Source organism: Amblyomma maculatum, unplaced genomic scaffold, assembly GCF_055883805.1.
Source record: "Amblyomma maculatum isolate TAMU_Amacu unplaced genomic scaffold, ASM5588380v1 scaffold_19, whole genome shotgun sequence".
NCBI lineage: Eukaryota > Metazoa > Arthropoda > Arachnida > Ixodida > Ixodidae > Amblyomma > Amblyomma maculatum.
The window spans coordinates 6193276-6212863 of NW_028146744.1; the positions used below are offsets into that span (position 1 = coordinate 6193276).

Below are 19588 nucleotides of genomic sequence, written 5' to 3' on the forward strand. Positions count from 1 at the left end.
CAAGTGAAGAGTGGTTCAATGGCAGTCTTGAAGCGATGCGGGTCGGAGTGGTGCACAGCGGTGGCAGGCAGATTATTCCAGTAGCGGGCGGTCGGTACAAAGAAGGAACGAAGAAGGGCAGCAGTCTCCCAAGTAGCACGCCATCAATGGACCGCCATCAGCCCAATATTGGGGGATACCGGCCCCAATATTGGGACCAATAATGGTGTTTCATTGGGGAGCTACACGTGCCAAGATTTAATCCAGTCTACTAGACTGGCTTTCCAACAATGGCCACCAATGGAAGACGAGGTTATTTATTGGCTTGCAGCCTAACAGAACGAGTACCCAATATCTTCCACCCAAGCATACCCACTGGCTCCTATATAACGTACATCCAGCCACTCTCACTGGCTATCCAATACTTACAACCAGGCTTACTCACTGGCTTTTAATAACTGCTATCCAGCTAGGCTCATTGGCTGCCCAACATCGCCCACCCAAACTCGTCCACTGGCTTTGCATAAGTGACAGCCAGGCAATCCCATTATTGTTTAATGTTGTTTTTTGTGACTATTTTTTGATTTGATGGGTGTTACGGCTCAGAGGCAGCTAAGGCCATTATGCGCCAAACACAGGGTAGAGTTTGTTTTTGTGCAGGTGTTTACATGCAGCTAATAATATATATATAGCATCCTGAAAGTATGCATGCATTCACACAAAAAAGCCAGAATTGTTCGTTTCATGGATATTTATTAGGTGCGCATGTTGTACATAGTGAAAAAAAAAACTATAGGCAGAATTCTTTCAGAATTCCAGGATTTCACCTCTGGTTTGGTTCATTGAGACGATGCCGGCAGATCGCACGTTGTAGGAAGACGCAGCATTAAAGGCAGCTTCAGGTGTCTGCCAAGCCTGCATCTCTAGCATGCGCCTTTTGAGCATTCAGCAGCCTTTGCAGATGTATGCCCAAGCAGCCTGCATTACCATCTTCTTTTTGTACAAACATCTGCAAGCAAAAACAAAAATAAGCGACAATAGTATGCAGTATTGTTTTTTTTGTACAGCTTGGGCAAACTGTTCATGAGCAGTAAAATATGCCACTGCTACAAAATTAGTTTGTCCAAGTCAGTGTGCTGGAATCGGAATTCATGAAAAATGCATATTTTCTGTTTGGTGCAATACAGTTAAAGCAAAACCTTTTCTTACTCTTACATACACGGCAGATAAGCACATTCTGATAAACTTATTTATCAGGTGCCAATGACTGACAAGATGGTTAATTTCCAGTTAATACACCGCACTGTATAAAAAATGGATATTCCGGTTCTCCAGCATAGCCTTGCATGCAGCTCAAACGAAGCAGCCCAAGAGGAAATTGGCACGCAAAGGTCCGTCCTAGTGATCCCTGGTCTTTCCACCTGCAGGGAAGTGTAGCATCATGGGTGGCAAATAAATCAACAAAGGCTTTCAAATACCTACTCCGTTACGAACATATATCTCAAAATAAAGGGTTAGTGGTACTCACACTGAGCTGCAGACTGTTCCGCGAGACGGGACGAGGCATCTCGTGGTTCTACTGTTTATTCTCCGACTGCAAACGGAGCTGCTGCAGACAACCCGCGAGGTGCGCACCTGCGTTGCTAGAGAGAGAGGGAAGAACAAAGAGAGAGAGAGAGCGCGCCGGCCCCAGTCGTGCGAGCGCGGCAGTGCTGTCCGCATGGTTTCATATGACACCGCAAGAGCGAATTCCGCCAGGGTTCAATGGACGCTGCTCAGGCGTGGGAACGAAGAATGCGTACGCTGTCACGGAGAAGGCTGGCGCCGCTGCATCGCAAACAGCCGCCTCTCTAACACTGCTATAAAGAATGTACCGTCTTTGCTAAAAGCAACCAGGTTGCGAGATTTGCTCCTTAGCCGTTTAGTTAAGCGTTTTACAGGACATGCCAAAATAATATTCACCTGTGCGGAAAAAAACCATCAATATTACCTGTAAAAACCATTTTTTGCCTTTTGAAATAGATCAAGGGCTATAAACAGAGCTGAGAAGGAAACCCTGCAGTCTGGTTACTTTTAAAGCGAACGAACGTAATTTCTAGATTCAAATGCCCTCGGTCTGGTTGCCATGTGTTTTGATAATATTCCTAAAAAGCATGGAGAATTTTCCCAGAATACTGCATAGGAACAATAATTTATACGCGTGACGTTAAGCCGACTTTGCAAAAATATTCGAAGGCAGGTCATGAAAGATATACACGGGCTTATACAGCTTTCGGACAAAAATAATTTTCTTGAAGAGCAGCATGACCACAGAACAATAATTTTATGACAAATATTTCGGTGGTTAGCACGCATTCATATTTTTTGTTTCTGTAAAACAAAAATATTCTTGACACTTAATTATTTCCAGTCTCCAATTGTGGGCTTTAAGCTTCTTTAATATTTTCTCTTTTTGGTCTTTATCAGGAAATGATAAGTGCGAACCAGTTAACAGCTGCCACAGCAAGTGCACAACTTGTAGTAAAAAGTTGGGCAGCGTGCAATGCTATTGAATTTAATTACACTTCATTCCAGAACATCTGAGAAAGCTAGATTTTTTCTATGCTGGGCGAAGGTAGAGAACATATAGAAAATAATGCTTTCATTTTTTATTTGGGGGGAATCTACCTTTTGACTGTGAGCTATGCTGCATCAACAGCATAAAGTGTTTGTTCATATTTCGTCCCTTGCTGAAGCACTCAAAGCAGAGTACGCCGGCATATAGGAATCAAGTGCAAGTTTATGGCTGATGTAAATTACAACACAAAATATGCTGCAGCAAGCCCATCATCTGTGCTTACAAGGCCACCTACGGCGGAGAGAGAGAGAAAACTTTATTTAAAAAAGAAAACGAAAAGAGAAAGGAAAAAACGCGGGGGGGCAGTGAGTGGAGTCTTCATTTCAAGACCCCAGTGGCCTGGGCTGCCGCTATTGCCTGAGTTACCAGCCTACGCTGGGTCTCTAGATCATAGCATTGCAGAGTGGCCTCCCACTGCGCCTCCAAATGGTGCATGTTTATGTGTGGAGGTTTGGGGCCTGTGCACCCCCATGTGACGTGGTAGGCGGTGGGCTGGTGGTTGCACCAAGGGCATATGTCTGTGTAGTGTTCTGGGAACATTATGTTGTATTGATGTAAGTTGGGGTAAGTGTTGGTTTGGAGCTGTCTCCATTCCCGCATTTCTTGTGCATTTAGACCCTTGTGTGGAGGGGGATAAATCCTACGTTGTTCCCGTAGGTACTTAAGTCGCGCGCCGTAAGTCGCTGGGACAGGAATGCTGGTTGTGAGATCGGGATTGGTGGCCGCTCGATTTGTGTGACCTCGAGCTAGCCTATCCGCGACCTCATTACCTTCCAATCCAGAGTGCCCCGGAACCCAAGTGATCTGATGTTTGAGCTGTGAGGTTGTAGCCAATGGGTTAGTTGTGAAGCGAGCTATTTTTTTAGGTATTCTGCCTGCAAGAAGGAGCCGACACGCCGCTTGTGAGTCGGTGATTACGTGCAGATCTCGATTGGTCGCGTCTCCGTAGGTAATGGCCAGCACGATCGCCGCCACTTCCGCTTCTGTGATAGTACAGTGCGGGATGGACATGCTGGAGACTTCTGTGTATGAAGAACCCACCACCATGGCTGCTGCTGCGTTCGATGTATGCTCGTATAGAGCGGCATCCACATAGACAGTTTTCGGACTGCGTTCCACTGCACGCTTAAAATAATTCACTCGGGCGTGTCTTCTGCCTTCGTTGTGGACTGGAGACATGTTCTTTGGGAGTGGGGATACATATACTCTTGCCCGGTACGGAACAAGAATGTTAGTCGTTGACTGTATAGCTTGTATAGCTATACTGACTATAGTTGACTGTATAGCTGGCGCCTCGTTGAGGAGTCAGCTAGAGTACATGACGAAACAGTGCAGCATTTGCCTTCACTAGCACAATCTCTTCGGCCTCTGTTTTCCGGAATTTGATCTTTTCTTTCACCACGAAAATGAAATAGTGCATTAGTAAAGCATTTATATGTCTATTTCCAGTTATGGATAAACGTTGTCAGGATATAGATGTAAAACCTCATCGCAGCAAATTCAGCCGGGCTATCAATCTATTTTATATATGGTTTCGAAGGTTCTACATCTTACTGGCGCACTGCAGATTGCAGAAGTGTATATGCTTGTATACTGCGCCGTATCGTGTTTCTATACATAGGCAGCGATCGTAGTCAGGTTAAAAAATTATGCGTCTGTTTTGTTGCGATTTTATCGAGGAGGGCGACGAAGTATTCTTAACATTTTGACGTATCAGTGCCCTCACGCATCACGCTGAAGACGTATAGAAGGAATGGTAGAGCCTGTAACTGCTGCGCGTTCCACCTCTGTACTAAACTTCTTCACAGTTGAGGATAGCGCAACAGCCGGGTATTTCTAAGCGCTTCGTAGACGGCATAAGCCACGCGTCCATGTCGACGGCAACATTGCACGAAGCATGCCCTGCTCGCATGCGTATAGTGCCACCCAATCATTCATTTCGGGGCTTTCTAAATGGTTTGGCTAAAGAATCTGTGCCTTTATCTCATGACATGGGTTTGTCAAGAAACTGAAGCCTTACGCCGGCAGGGGTTAAGCCACCAGAGCAATGGGGGAAGACCCTAAGCAATGTTTCTTGAATAAATGTTCTCTACTACTGTTACTATATCTTTGACGATGTATAAAACATACTTGAACGCCATCGCGAAGGACACGGCAGTATTGTTCGGGACGATAAAAATGTATCAGGGCAGGTTGAGAATTGATCTTTAATACCTGCAAGCCAATTCTGGCCAACACGTCATGTTATGCGCAACATGTAATGTTATGTGATATTATTTTACACTTTTTTGGTACCCCGTGTATTTTCCCCCTTTCTTTTGTGTTCTCTGCTACTACCCTCCAACCTGTATGTACGCCTCCGCTTATGTAATGCCTTCGGGCCTTTAAGGGGCAAATAAATGAAATAAATGAAAATAAATGAATTTTTTCCAGCCATCAAAACTCAGTGGACAATATCAACCACTATAACCCAGACATATTCATTGTTGTAAAGTCTCCAAAACTGGCGCGGCCACATAGACCCCTGTGTGCCAAAATGTATCCAATATAGATAAGCCAGCTATACTAACAGGATCATATCAATCAATACATAAAATGATGCATGCAATGTTGGCAAGCCATCCCAGCTACCCATAAAATATTGGCCACTATAAATCATGATGGATACAATATTGGGGCACCATCTCAACTAGTAGTAAAATATTGACCATTGTATGGCAGTAAATATTTCAAGTTCACAGGCTGATGGCAAAAAATAATGATTAACCTATGTAAAGAGGTACGATGCTTTGGCAAGCCATTACACTTCGTCAGGCAACATCGACCACTTTAATTGCAGATATACAATGCTGGGAAGCTGAGACGACTGGCGGGAGGATATTGACCAATGTATGCCAAGATAAATTTGATGCGGACAAGCAATCAATACTGGCATTGCAATATTCACCAATATATGCCATGATAGCTGCAATGCTGGCCAGTCGCCACAGCTTATTGGGCAATATTGCCCACTGGAACCAAAAAGTATACTTTGTTGGGAAGCCACTAAGACCGGTGGGATGACATTAACCAATATATGCCAAGGTATAATAAATGTCGACAAGCGAGCTGTACTGACAGGACAATATATACCATTGTATGCCATCATCGACCATTTTATCCGTTGATATACACAATATCGGGAAGTCGTCACGATTGGCAGGGGGATATTGACCAACGTATGCCATGATATATTCGATGTGAACAAGCAGCCAATACTGGCTGGACAATATTTACCAATGCATGCCATGATATGTTCAATGTAGGCCAGTGGCCACCACTTGGTGGGCAATATCAGCCACTGGAACTGAAGATGCATACAATAATGGCAAGCCACTAAGACTGGCGGGATGTTATTGACCAATGAATACCAAGCTATATTCAATGTTGACAAGCCATATATGCTGGCAGGAAAATATTCACCAATGTATGCCATGATTCGCGAATTGCCAATGGCTGGGTAATATTGACCATCATATATCATTGTGTATACAATGTTCGCAAGCAATTCTATACGCAAGGTCATTATTGCCCGTTGATAGCCTATGAATCCCAATCATGGTGGTAACGTGTAAATCACTGGTCTAAGAGTGGTGAATGTCATTGCATGGCTGTACCATTATTGGTAGCGCATTGCCAACGCCGGGCCACTGGTGGACCAGACGTCGCCAATCAATTTTCAGTATCGGGCCGGTCGCATGGGCTACCTGGGTTGTGCTGGCGATGGATAGATGGCTTTTTAATGGTGAGTCTTGACTGTCTTAATCTCTGTTAATGTTTCTTTTGTTATCATAATCTTTTATGTTTAAAAAAATACAAGTTGGCGTACATGTTATGATGACCACGATTCCACTGGTGCCTTTCCGTCTAGCAGACGATGTGCAAAGCTACCCCTCCCTCTGCTCTCCGCTCGTTGTTCGCGATGCTCGCACGGTCGCCTGGAACGAGAGCGGGGGCATTTCGTTTCGCAGTACTGTCGAGAGGTGGCATACCAACTTCTCTCAAGGTAAAGTCCCTTGATATCTCAAGGGACGCTATCTCTTTCTGCAAGGAGAATCAGGAAAGGAGGAATGCTTGACCGCGGAGGGCGAGAGTACAGTGCAGAGCTGAGCGCCGAACGCGGCCTCATCGTTCGCGTAGCAAAACCAGTTCCTGCTGAATGCATTGCAGCGCGCCAGAGTCGGCGATCCTCTCTTTCTTATCCATGTTCAATGTCCAGCGAGCACGTTTTCTGCTATCACCGTCACCGAGTTGAGTTGTCTAGTTATTTTGAGGGAACAGGTCAGCCCAAGAACAGGTTCTTTCAGTGCTCTATGCCTGTGTGTTCTTTTGTAATCACGGCATTGTCACCGTCACATGACAATATCATTCAGTGGCTTCTTTTGATTCCTTGCTCACGTAGGTCCCACTCGGCTGACTAGGAACACCGGATGATCCCCGCCGAGAAGCCGAAGAAGAATTTTAGTTGTCGATTGATACAGGCCTCCACAGATTATCGAGTCGGGGACGCCAAACTTCATTGTCAGCTATGGAGTTCATTTGGTCATCTGTGTTGCCTAGTAGGTCATCCCGGTTATAACTGCCGTCTCGGCCGTTATTTAGGCCTTTCATGCTGGTCTCTAGGACAGAAAGGTGACTCTTCGAAATGATAGTTCAGGTCGCGGTTTGTTTGCGTGCAAGCGAAAAGAGCCCTATTATCACAGAAAGACTTTCTCTGCATACAGCGGGCCATTGGTTTTTGCTTCTCTCAGCAAAAGAAAGCATGCAGATCTCGTCAAATCAGTCGCCAGGGAACTATGCGATTGCGTAGACATGGAAACGCTCCATTGTTTGCTTTTCGCAAATGGTACAATCTTACCCATAAAATTTGCTTGAGAACAAAAACAACCACTGAAGTATTCTCTGCAGTTTGACGACAAAACGAACTATACATAGTTATTATATTAGGCTGGTTCGCTTTAATTATTCTAACATTGTCGTCTGCTAGAGAAGACGACGCTCGCTGTCATGCTCCTGGTGGAGGCTTGCGCACGGGAGTGCAGCTCCTACGCGATAGCTGTCAGCACTCCTTTCCTGAAGTAAACACTAATGGGCATGACTGGTGTAGATTATAAAACTAACCCTAGGGTGAACAAACCAGTGCATCCTGAGACGCATGCCCTCTTTTGACGGGGCAATAAATATCAGCGCCGATCATTCCCTTGCTATTCCTTAGAGTCGAGCAGTCACGCCAGCCTTTGACTGCTCCCAAGGGCCCACATACGACTCATTAGATATGCTCAAAAGGGCGCTACCTCGAGGAGCAGATTATAACTAGCCGGGGCGTCCCTAAAATGTGCTCCTAAATGCATATATGTAACTCTCCGTGCCGAAACAAACTCTTCATAGCAATCGACCTCAAGGCCGACGTGCAATAATAATCTTTAAATTCGGCATAATTTCTGTTTGTGGCTATAAACGGCGGCTGAACCTGCTTCGACGCAGTTCACGACGACAAGTTCCAACACGACGGTGACTGAAACATCCAGTGTGTTTAACGCCGGGTCCCTTGTCCTGTTCTTTCAATGTCGTCGTCTTCAATTTTTTTCCGTGCGTAATCTGTCCAAACAGACCGCAATCGTCCTGCTCTCTTATGGTACGCTAAGCGACGCAATAATTTTACAGTGTTCTATAGCACCAGACCTCATCTCACCAATTTCTCAGGCTTCATCTGAAGTCATCTTGAATACCAAGCCTGTAAGCGATATCGCAAGCCGACGTGTCAGCGTACCTCAATCGCAATTAGGCATAATTAGCGTGATCACGCTACACCGTACATCGTATTTTACTACTGGTGACAACAGCGAATAAAGCAGCCCCATATATCGAAAGACGAAATTCGTGGTAGGTATGGATGTCTATGCATTCCGAGATGAGGAGTCAAGTTTAATTACACTGAAGCGTGCTGCTGCGCAGAGGTCCTGTCCCTGCTTATACCGAAGTACGACCACCGCCACACTACAGGACCGTATGTTGACGCCAAAGCGCCCTTCCTGCGGCATATTGGGCATATGTGAGATGTAGGAGTGTGAGCGATTTTGCAAAAAGCGCAGAAGTTGCGTGAAGTCTAATCGTACTTCTTGAGAAAAGAATTTTCACGAACACAGCTTCTCTGCAATAAAAGATATCTGGAACCACACTGCCTTATCACGGCCTCTTGTTTCGGGCATTTCTGTTTGTCCTACATGTTTATGCAACGTACCCGAACAGTGCCGAGGGTAGCTGAGACACGACATTACCGATCAGTCTTGTACCTCAAATAGATACTTTAGTCCAGGAGGCAGTCTTCAGCAATGCTCTATTGTTGTCTGCTGCCAGATATATATTCGCGCATATCTCGATCACGCCTACAAATGAAGCGCATTTTTAGAGCACCCGAAAGAAAACGTTGGCAGCAATAACAGCATCGCAAGTTTGGCAGCTTTTTTATCTATCGTGAATAGATTTGTCCCTCTTGTTTTTTTGCTGTATGTGCAGTATGGGTGCACACGTTGCCAAACGTTGAGTTCATTTGGCTGGCTTCTAAGCCTAATTATGTAGCTTGTAACGGGTTCCCATTGTTTTAAACCTTCTTAATTGGATAAGATTTTTTGTTCTGCCCTATAAAATGGGTAGGGCATAAACTAATGCAAGAGCTTATAGAATCAAACAGCCTAGGCTCTAAACATTTGAAAAATACAGGGCTCTGAAGTGAAACCATGACCAAAATAATTGCTACTTTCGTTGAATTAGAGTTATGCACTAATGCGTATGTTTTTCTTTCTCATCAGTACTTTAAGCAGTTTTTTAAAAATGTCTAAATCTCAAATAGATTCATGACTACATTATTTGGGTGATCGACTGGTTCATTTTAATTTTTCTCACTGGCATAACTATAGCCTGTGGTTATGCTCCACGCCGAAGCCCCTGACCGCCTGCCACGCACTCGGCCACAGGATCTCTGCACAACGGCACTCGTACCAGCGGCTACCGTTTTCCGTGGTGCCGAAGTTCATGCCTTTTCGAGTAGGAAAGCGAGGAGAATTGGCGTCCGCACACATCGCACGGGAAGCGCTTAGAGGGCCTGTGGATCCGAACGTGATTCTTGAGGTTCCGAATGTGTCCAAAGCCTTCGTCGCACAGGGGGCACTTGTACGACATGTCGGAGGGCGAGTGCAACCTCCGGTGATGTTTCAAGGAGTTAGCTGCGCCAAAACGTTCGCCGCAATCGGTGCACCGGTATGGCTTCTGCTTGGTGTGAGCTGTCATGTGCTTCTTCACGCTCGATGACTTTGGAAACGCTTTGGAACAGACTGAACAAGCGAAGGAGGGCTTTGTTTTGGCCTTGGTCGCTACGGACTTCGGTACGGTCGAAACTCCTGGGCAAAAATCGAGCCATCAAAGATGTTAAAGACGCTTGGCCAGCGTCACGACGCTTTAACCCGTCGTTTGCCGGCTCCTTAATAAAGTCATACATACATACATACATACATACATACATACATACATACATACATACATACATACATACATACATACATACATACATACATACATACATACATACATACATACATACATACATACATACATACATACATACATACATACATACATACATACATACATACATACACACATACATAAGCTGTGGTGATCGCCCTACATGCGCGCAAATATCTCAGACTTTTCCGATGGCATTAAGGTGAGAATTAAAGCACATCAACAAACTTCCAATGCGCATCGCTGCCAATGACTTTAGCTTTGGTCTTGACTACATCTGCATCCTTTTCGGATTTGCACTGTACTTAGAGAATAGCACATATAAATTATCAATGGTTTAACTCTCTTATACCTAATGAGATGAGATCTAGTTAAGAGAGGTTATACATTGTTTTTTCTAGTTTCTGTGCCGAACCTTTCTTGGCCCGACCTCCACGGCTGTGCGGAGCGAGTACCGCTGCCACGCTTATTATTCCACGGGCGCGACAACGCGAACCGGCAGCTACGCCGACCCACGAATCGGTCACGCGTCACGTGGATAGTCACATGATTAGTGACGTCAACAGTCGAGTGGTGGAACCGGGCGCGATGGCGAGCTACAATTCACTGTGGGCATGGATAGCATGGAGGAAGACTGTAAGAGAGCGAGGCGGCTGCCGGCTCTGCTGTGGAGATTCACGCGGTATGAACTCTGGCGGGTCCTCCGGTTTATAGGTCGAACGGCATTTTTCGTGGAAGTAAAGGTTGCCTCTCCGAGAGTAAGGGCTTGGCTCTTAAAAGGAGCCTGAGGCGAATAATGTGAGCTTCCCCTAAACAACAAATAAAGTTTCTGTATACGTTACCGGGAAAAAGAACCTTCAGTGCCCAATCTTGAACAGATCGATTTGAAGCGCGCTCGCTATTATCCTGAGAACACACATGTGCGCTTTCTCAAGCCTTAGTTCTCGAGGGAGAGGGTCTATATATCTCCATTTTTTATTATCTGCCTCAGACTCGTCCTTGAGGATAACATTTATATTAGTATGATCATTCCAGCGATTTAAGAAAATCAAGACATCGAAGAAATAAAGCATGCGAACCGCAACATTTGCTTTCCTCCATTTCCCTGTAGTAGAGTATATTATCATGGATCGCAGAACACAAAAAAATGCCACGCGAGTTTCAAGAAATCAAAAACAAAACCGAGACTTAGATGGGCACCTTTCTGAGGATCACGGACAAGTGACGACTACAGCAGAAGTCCGCCGCACCCCGTAGAAAATGCGATCGCCGCAGTCGCGATACAACTCCGGTCGCCCGGCTAACTAGTCAAGAACCCACTATAATACCTAGGCGGGCCAATATTAAAATTTGTGTGCGGTACAAACGTAGACACACAATAACTGACTTCATTTTGAAGATACGTCCTACCCAATGCGGCCGTCGCCAGTAACCCTATGGACGCTCTAGAAATATCCAAGTCCGAGCATCACAGATGGCACTGACAAAAAATTGTGAGCGCAATAGGCAGGCTTATTATGCGCCGTCTACAACATAGACATTTTAGATACTAATTGTCAAGCATATGCTGTTGTTTGCAATTACTGCTTTTGTGCCTTCAATACTTCTCAGTGAGGGTATAAGCAAGAAGCTTTCGCGGATATTCCTAAAATGGTACCTGATTGGCATTGCTTTCAGTACAAGACCATTTTATGCCGATGCACGGGTTGAGTCGTACTAGCCAATAGACAGCTTTAGAACAGGAAAACCTATCTTGAGATTCCCTCTTAGCGATGCGACCTTTCCTTGTGTGCACGCGAGAGCTCGAGATTAAGAGGCCAGCCGATTTTGGATTGCGTTAACTTATCCCAGCTACATTAAGGCTGAAAATGGAAACGCCAAATCATAAATATCGAGAGCTTAGATCAACATACGGATTTCAATCGTACACTGCGGTAGAACATATAGGTGCTCAAATTCTTAGCCGCGATGGAGTGTGACAATTGACGACACAGCGAATGAACGTGAATATACAAGCCACGAGGAACGTCCTCAGTACAGTCCCTTTATCGACGTTCTTTCGTGCCGTTTTTTCCGTCAATTAAGCGAAGACAAATGTATTCATTTGAAATGTGACAGAATTTCATTCAGTTTTCATTCTGTATATGTACTGATTCCATAGATTCAGAGCAAAAATAACGATTTGGCTGGATTTGTTTCCTAGCTGTGCTCATTTTTGGGGTATTAAAAGCAAAGTATAGGGCATTGCCAGTCCACAGCACTTGACCTAAATGAAGTTGTTAATCAGAAAAAATCACATGGGGACCTCTTTGTAGCTCGAGATTCTGTGACAATTGCGGAGTTAGTGTTTTTGTCGTGACACGTTGCGGTGAAGAATGCGACAGCAAGATGCATACGTGCACATTTCTAGAGCAATCTCTTCAGGTTGATGTTCCTGCTACCACAACCAAGCGAAGGCCAAGTACCTGAGCCTCACCAGCTAGTGGTGGGAGTCGGGTAGATTTTCTCTAATACCCCGTGACTGTGACATACATTCCTGACTGCACACTAACCCTCCTTTCTATTCGCAAAATGGCAAACCTAAGGAAAGTTACCGCGGCTGCCAGCCTACGCTTGAACATAAAGATGCAGAATTTCAAGAAATTTTGAATGGATTGATATGAAGGCGTTTTTTATTTCCAAACTTTTTCTTTTGTGAAAAAATAAAATTTTGGGTAAAAAAACACCTGGCCAGAACAGCGTCTTTTATACGTTGAAAGGCTAGAGAATCAATAAAGACCCGCTGTTTCAGATAATTTACAAGGACGCTTAGAGCATGAGCCGCATATTGATTGCATGAGATATGCGTAATTTGCTTGGGACAGTGCCACCGGCTGTTTATATGTTGCTGGAACTGCCAGTAACTAAAGCCAATACTTTAACAATTCCTAATGTTTGTCATTTTGAGCAATTCACAAGAAACATAGTGTCTACAGCCGTGCAACAATTCTTGCCTCTTTGGACTGGCCAGAAGAGAATAATGGTTTTGGAGAAGCCATGACCCGCGACGTATATTAGTCAACCCGTTCCTTAAAATTATCAGACACAAAAAGCTTCCTAATGTCTACACATGATGCGTGTCCTTCAAATCGAGCAAAACACTGCACAAAAGGTATCGAGAAGTTTCTAAGGCAGCCTCAATTTGGCTTTGCAGCTCTGGGGGGATATGGTCTACAGTATAAGTCACCTCATGCAATTTCGTTCGGTAATGTTGCTTTTCTTCACCTATGCGAAGTACCTGTTCGACTCAGTGACTGCACCAATAAACAAAACGGATGCTTGTTCTTTGTTTCATTGACGTGATTTTTCTTCATATCTAGCCAAATTTCTCACACTACAACCGATGACTTGTCAAACATATCGAATACAGAAATTCATGCTCAGCGCTACAGTACGTTTAAGCCTTTGCTGGCTCACTGGTGGCAGAAAAGTTCACGCCAACTGACATTAAAAAAAAATGTCTCCATCGAGACCTTCCGATCCCCTGCTGAGCGCGCAAACCGTTAAGCCACTCCAGGCTTTTTTTGTCACGTGACATTTATTACATGCATTTAAATGTAGAATAGAGCTATATACATTGTTTACAAAGCAACCAACATATAGCTGATAACATTACACACCACACAACTACAATACGTCTTAGCACTTCACTTGAACGGTGGCAAGGACATACAACACATCAATAATGGCAGCCAGTCCGGTTGGTAGTGACTATCTTCGTAAGTTTCTCTCAGCTGGTGCACCATCTGACTGAATTGTGTACTGGGGAAACGAGAGGCTCAGCATTCCGAACCAACATAGCCGTTTTCCACAGGCTGTGCAGTCCAAGGAGGAAAATCATATCAAATTGGGTTCACGGTCATGTTGGTGGCCATTAGGTAAAGCACACTGTGGGAATTCAAAATAAAGTATATTTTTCAGTGTTCTTTGTAAAACGTCCCAACGTATATCGCATCTTTGCAGGCAATAAAACTGTGTTCGATGGTTTCAGGTGTATCACAATTAACAGAAGGAACGAAAATATTTTTTTTGTGAAGCCAGGCTTCAACATATAGAATTTCGGCATGAAGTTTTAAAAAAAACAAAACAGTTGTCATTTAGCTCTGGCTAACCCTAGCTGAATTGCCAAAGCAACGGCGGAAGCCTCTTTTGCCTACTACATTATTCCCCTGTCACGTCCTATCAGTGGAAGATGCTACATTATTGGGGCATCCTTTAAACGTATGACGCGAGAGCGTCAGCTACCAGCCCACATATAAAGTCACGCTTCAATCAAGCCGTATGGACGTGCCTGTGTATCGTAGTGGTAACGAGAATGGAAACGGTTCTGATTCTGATATCCCATCAGCCCGTGCGGTGAATTCGAATGTCATGGCTGAATTTGTAAGATGAGTTCGTTGGTACGCCTTATCACGGCGTAGCTGCGTCTCGCTTTGGCTCTCGTAGTATTGCGCAATAAAACGTTTTAGTAGATCTGCATTTTGCATACTCTTTTTAACACATTATGCCCTATACTGTTAGAATAGACAGAACGATATAATGGAGGCGGGAACAAGCTACTCCAGGCTCACGAAAAATAGATCGTAATTCTCCTTGTCTAGCGTGAGAATAATAGTAGCGATACCAACGATGAGGCCGTTAGTGAAAATGATAATGATGATAGTAGTGATGCTAATGACGCTGGAGGTTGTAAAGAGATGATTATGTTAGTAGCAATGGTAATGATTATCGTATCGATGACAATGACGACGCAGCTAGTAAACAGTCCTGGAAAATAGCGACAATGATGGTCATAGCATCGATGACAATGATGATGCAATTAGTGAAAACAGTCGTTTGGTTTGGTTTGTCGGGTTTAACGTCCCAAAGCGACTCAGGCTATAAGAGACGTGTATTGGAGGGCTCCGGAAATTTTTTACCACGGGTTCTTAAACGTGAACTCACATCGCACACGGGCGCCTTGCGTTCACCTCCATCGAAAAGCGGCCACCGAGGCCGGGATTCGATCCCGCACCCTTAAACAGTAGTCGAGCGCCGTAACCACTGCGCCACCCCGGCGGGGGTGGAAACAGTCGTGTAAAGTGGCTTTAGCCATTGCCGCTCTTAAGCCGGCTTAAAAGCAGTACTGTAATTGTTTCCTACCAACCGCCATTTCACACACAGAAAGCACTTTTTCTTTTTAGAAAAGTTTGCCATCAGGCATAGACAAAAATCTGCGGGAAGTGGGAGGAAGCTAGCAGAAGGAGTGTAAACAGGCCTCCCCAAAATAATCGTATAAGTCGCCGATAAACTGATCGTTTAGCGTCCACTTCCTGTAGTCATAGTCAAGGTCCCACCACAGGCCTACGTTCCGTAGGTAGCACTGTCTCACAGATGCCGTAGCTGAGCAGGTCCAAAATAGAAGCTTCACGTCGCACAGTGCCGGTGAAGCACCACAATACGGGCACTTTTCGGTCCCTTGAAAGCGTCATCAAGCCACCGATGACGCACAGAAGGGATCAGAGCCGCTCCTGCCGGAATCCGGCGCACAGATACCTCTTCCTCCCGAGTGAGATTACGGGGGAAGGGGTACGATACGGAGGAATTAAAGCACGTGTTCGCTGGCGCGAAGATTCTTTCTCGGAAACTTGGGACAAGAGTGGAAAGTGGCGGGATGTCTGATGTGTCAATATGTGTCATTTTATCCCCATAGATATTTGTAGATCATGCACATGGCCGCGACTCTAGTGTATACAAACAGGACAGGGGTATTTTTTCCAGAGCTGGTGAATTTATTGTGTAATTTTGAATGTGCGCCGAGCAACCTTAAGCTGTTTAAGGGCGGCTAGGGAGTCAGTGTAAATATGAACAGTATCCAATGTGTGTTCGAGTGGGAGGGAACTAATTGCGTTCTGTAACACTGAAGCTCCAATGCAAGGGGAGTGCATGTATCCACGCTATACGTTGGGCGAGAGTTAAGATGAGGATGGAGGGACTGTACTCAGCGGTAACTCCCTGCAGAGCTATGAGTGATTCATCGGTGTATACTATACACCCTGGAGGCAAATGCACGGTTGATATCGGCGGGGAAGCAGAGGAGCGATTGTCTGTGAGTTGACAGTACGACCAAGGAGGAAGAGTGTGTAAGCGATGGAGCTGCATCGACATTTTCCGTGCTCTGCTTGTCTCACGCCGTTCGATGAGTTCAGCTAATGCATTAAGTTGAGCGTACTCTTGCAGAACGAGTATAGGTGTAAAAGGAGGGAGATAGGTTATGGCGCGCATAGCCTCACGATTGATAGGTCAAGGGAGTCCCATTGAATAGACGGGTGAGGAGACTGAAATTGTGCCTGGTACACTATCTGCGGCTGAAGGATGGAGCGCATAAGCTGACAAGCAGTATCAGAACACGCTCCGCCTGAGCGCATAGCTATGCGAGGAATCAGATCAAGTGTAGCGTGAGCTGATTTACGGGTAGCGTTTAGCCAAGGTGTTCCAGTCCCAGATGTATGGAGAAGACCTAGCGCATGAACATGATTCACTTGATGAATTATCTATCGTAAAAGTGAGAGGCGGCTTTCCGTAAGCCAGGTGTGTTTCCGATGCGAATGAAACATGATTTATTACATGATTGCGAAAAACCCAAAGAGGGGAGTTGAGATGTTAAAACTTCCAGCGCGTGCTGGAGCGCCGATTGTTGTACGGACGCATCTGGATGACAGGACCACAAGGTCACGTCGTCGGCATGCGCAAGGACGCGTACAGAAGGCATGTTTTCTATGGCTGGGACAAGAGGAATAAAAACACATTAAATAATCTGGGGGCGAGGACGGACCCTGCGGCACCCCACGGTTGTAGGTAAAGTGACCAAAAGACTTCCTATGCACACGAATACTAAAGGGCCTGTTTGTTAAAAAGGAGTGAAGTGAGAGTAGAAAGCGATGCGGGAGACCTGAAAGGTGCCAAGAATGGCAGAGTGAATGACGCTGCCATATGCCTTTGCGCTGTCTCTAGCGATCATAGTACGAACGAAATGACTCTGGGGAGAATGGGTAAGTACGTCAGCAGCGAAAACGGCAAGGCCCTCTTCCGTTCCAAATTGAGGACGAAACCCGATTTGAGATTCTGTATAACAAGCATTAGATTGCAACCACTATGACAAGCGAGCTGCTAGAATGTATTCGTAAAGCTTGCAGATAGTAGGTGTAAGAGAAATATGGCGGAGGGCCATTAGAGAAACTGGCGATTGACCTGATTGTGGTATTGGCACAGCAATAGAATGTTTTCACTTTCCCGGAGTTATTCCTGAATGCCATACGTTATTGAATGTATCAAGCAGAGACTGTAAATCCGACCCTTCTTCAAATTGAGAAAAAAGGAATTATCTATGCCATCGTGTCCGAGGGCAGTGTTTGTCTTGAGGCGGTCTGTGGAGGCCAGCAATTCTTTCATAGTGAAGTCTGTAGTAATGTCATCAGGGGGCTCAGCCATTGATAACACTACACTATAGCGCAGCAAAAGACGAGGACACAAGAGACGAGAGACGAACACCACGAGCGCTAACTTCCAACAAATTTTATTCTCCTGAAGCATCATATATAAACGCCAGAAAAACAGGAATCACATGTGCGAACAGTATCAATTCCTTAGAAAGACAAGCTCTTTATCTGAGAGGAGAATGGAAGGTGTGCTTACACACGCGCATCCTGAACTATTTAACTTTTCGGCTTCAATTATTTCGCGCGTTACTCTTTCTCTGCTTTTTCCTATTACCACACTTTTATCAAAGAAAGGCTTACAAGTTTTTGACTTGCATTCGAGAATGTGGTCCACCAGCGATCCGCCTTGCCGGCCGTTTCTGACAGTTGCGAACGTGTTCCATTAGGCGCTCGTTCAGACATCTCCCCGTCTGGCCGATATAGTGTTTCCCGCATGACAAGGGAATTTTATATACAACACCTTCATCGCACGAGACGTACGGCTTCTGGTGCCTAATTGCGCATCCGCCCGCTTTTTTGGTGTTGGTTTCTTTCAGCTTGCACAACGTAGAAAGTTTCTTCGGCGCCGAGAACACTACGGTCGCATTTGCTCCTTGACCGATTCTTTTCAAATTGGGAGAAATCTTGTGCAGGTATGGTAAACCAACAAGGTTTTTCCGTTCCCGAGGAACCGAATTTGGGTGGCATTGATTTTCTGGTTTCATTTTTTTGACGATCCTTTTATGGCTAAGAAATCTGACGAAATTTTAGACTTCGTTCGGTCGCGCTCTGATGACAGCATTGTTGCATTTTCTGTGGATGTTAAGGATCTTTATTACTTGCTGCCGAACGACAAGGTGCTGTGCTGTGTAGAGGAGTACATAGATGAGCTCGGGTGTGTTGCTTTCCTGAACTCGGCGGGTGTGTCGGCGAGCAGGTTTTTAGAAATTTTAGCTATTTACTTGCAGTCAACGTTTATTAACTGGGGAGGAAAACCCTACCTTCAGAAAGAAGGGATATGCATCTGGTCGTGAATAGCGCCGATTCTGAGTAATCTGTTTTTATCCAAACTTGACAAGGCTGTTTCCAGCCACCTTGACAGCTTGGACGTAATCAAAGTCTTTAGATTTGTTGATGATTTTTTTCTTCATGTTAAGTGTGACCATGGCTCTCTTGAGCCAAAGGCTCAAAGCATTGTAACTATCATGAAAGAGCATTTTAAACCGCTTGTTCTAACATGCGAATTGCCATCAATAACTCCATTAGATTTTTAGATATAACTTCACCTTTCACGCTCGTCACATATGCTGGGCCTATCAGCCGCGTAGCGACAAGCCGATGCTGCCATATCACTCCGCTCATTCTAAACTTGTGAAAAGAGGTATTGTCAATTTATGTTTTCAAAATGCTCTCCGGAAATCTTGTCCACACATGATGAGCGATAGTTTTCAAGAGCAGTCCAGGAGGCTGACTAATGCTGGATATCCCGCCCATGTTCAAGTTTCTGTTGCCGAAAAACTTCTTTAAAAAATGAAACCAGAAAATCAATGCCACCCAAATCCGGTTCCTCGGGAACGGAAAAACCTTGTTGTTTTACCATATCTGCACAAGCTTTCTCACAATTTGAACAGAATTGGTCAACGAGAAAATGCGACCGTAGTGTTCTCGGCGCCGAAGAAGCTTTCTACGTTGTGCAAGCTGAAAGAAACCAAAACCAAAAAGCGGGCGGATGCGCAATTAGGCACCAAAAGCCGTACGTCTCGTGCGATGAAGGTGTTGTATATAAAATTCCCTTGTCATGCGGGAAACACTATATCGGCCAGACGGGGAGATGTCTGAACGAGCGCCTAATGGAACACGCTCGCAACGTCAGAAACGGCCGGCAAGGTGGACCACATTCTCGAATGCAAGTCAAAAACCTGTAAGCCTTTCTTTG

General features: G+C 45.1%; 1 long non-coding RNA gene across 1 annotated transcript; it reads right to left on the reverse strand.

Moving 5' to 3' along the window:
• Positions 1 to 720: 720 nt before the first annotated feature.
• On the reverse strand, positions 721 to 1574 carry LOC146171616 (uncharacterized). The gene is made up of 3 exons (XR_014702840.1): positions 1508 to 1574; positions 1195 to 1400; positions 721 to 988 (listed from the first exon to the last, which is right to left on the reverse strand). It is a non-coding gene; the product is annotated as an uncharacterized LOC146171616 (long non-coding RNA).
• Positions 1575 to 19588: the final 18014 nt, after the last annotated feature.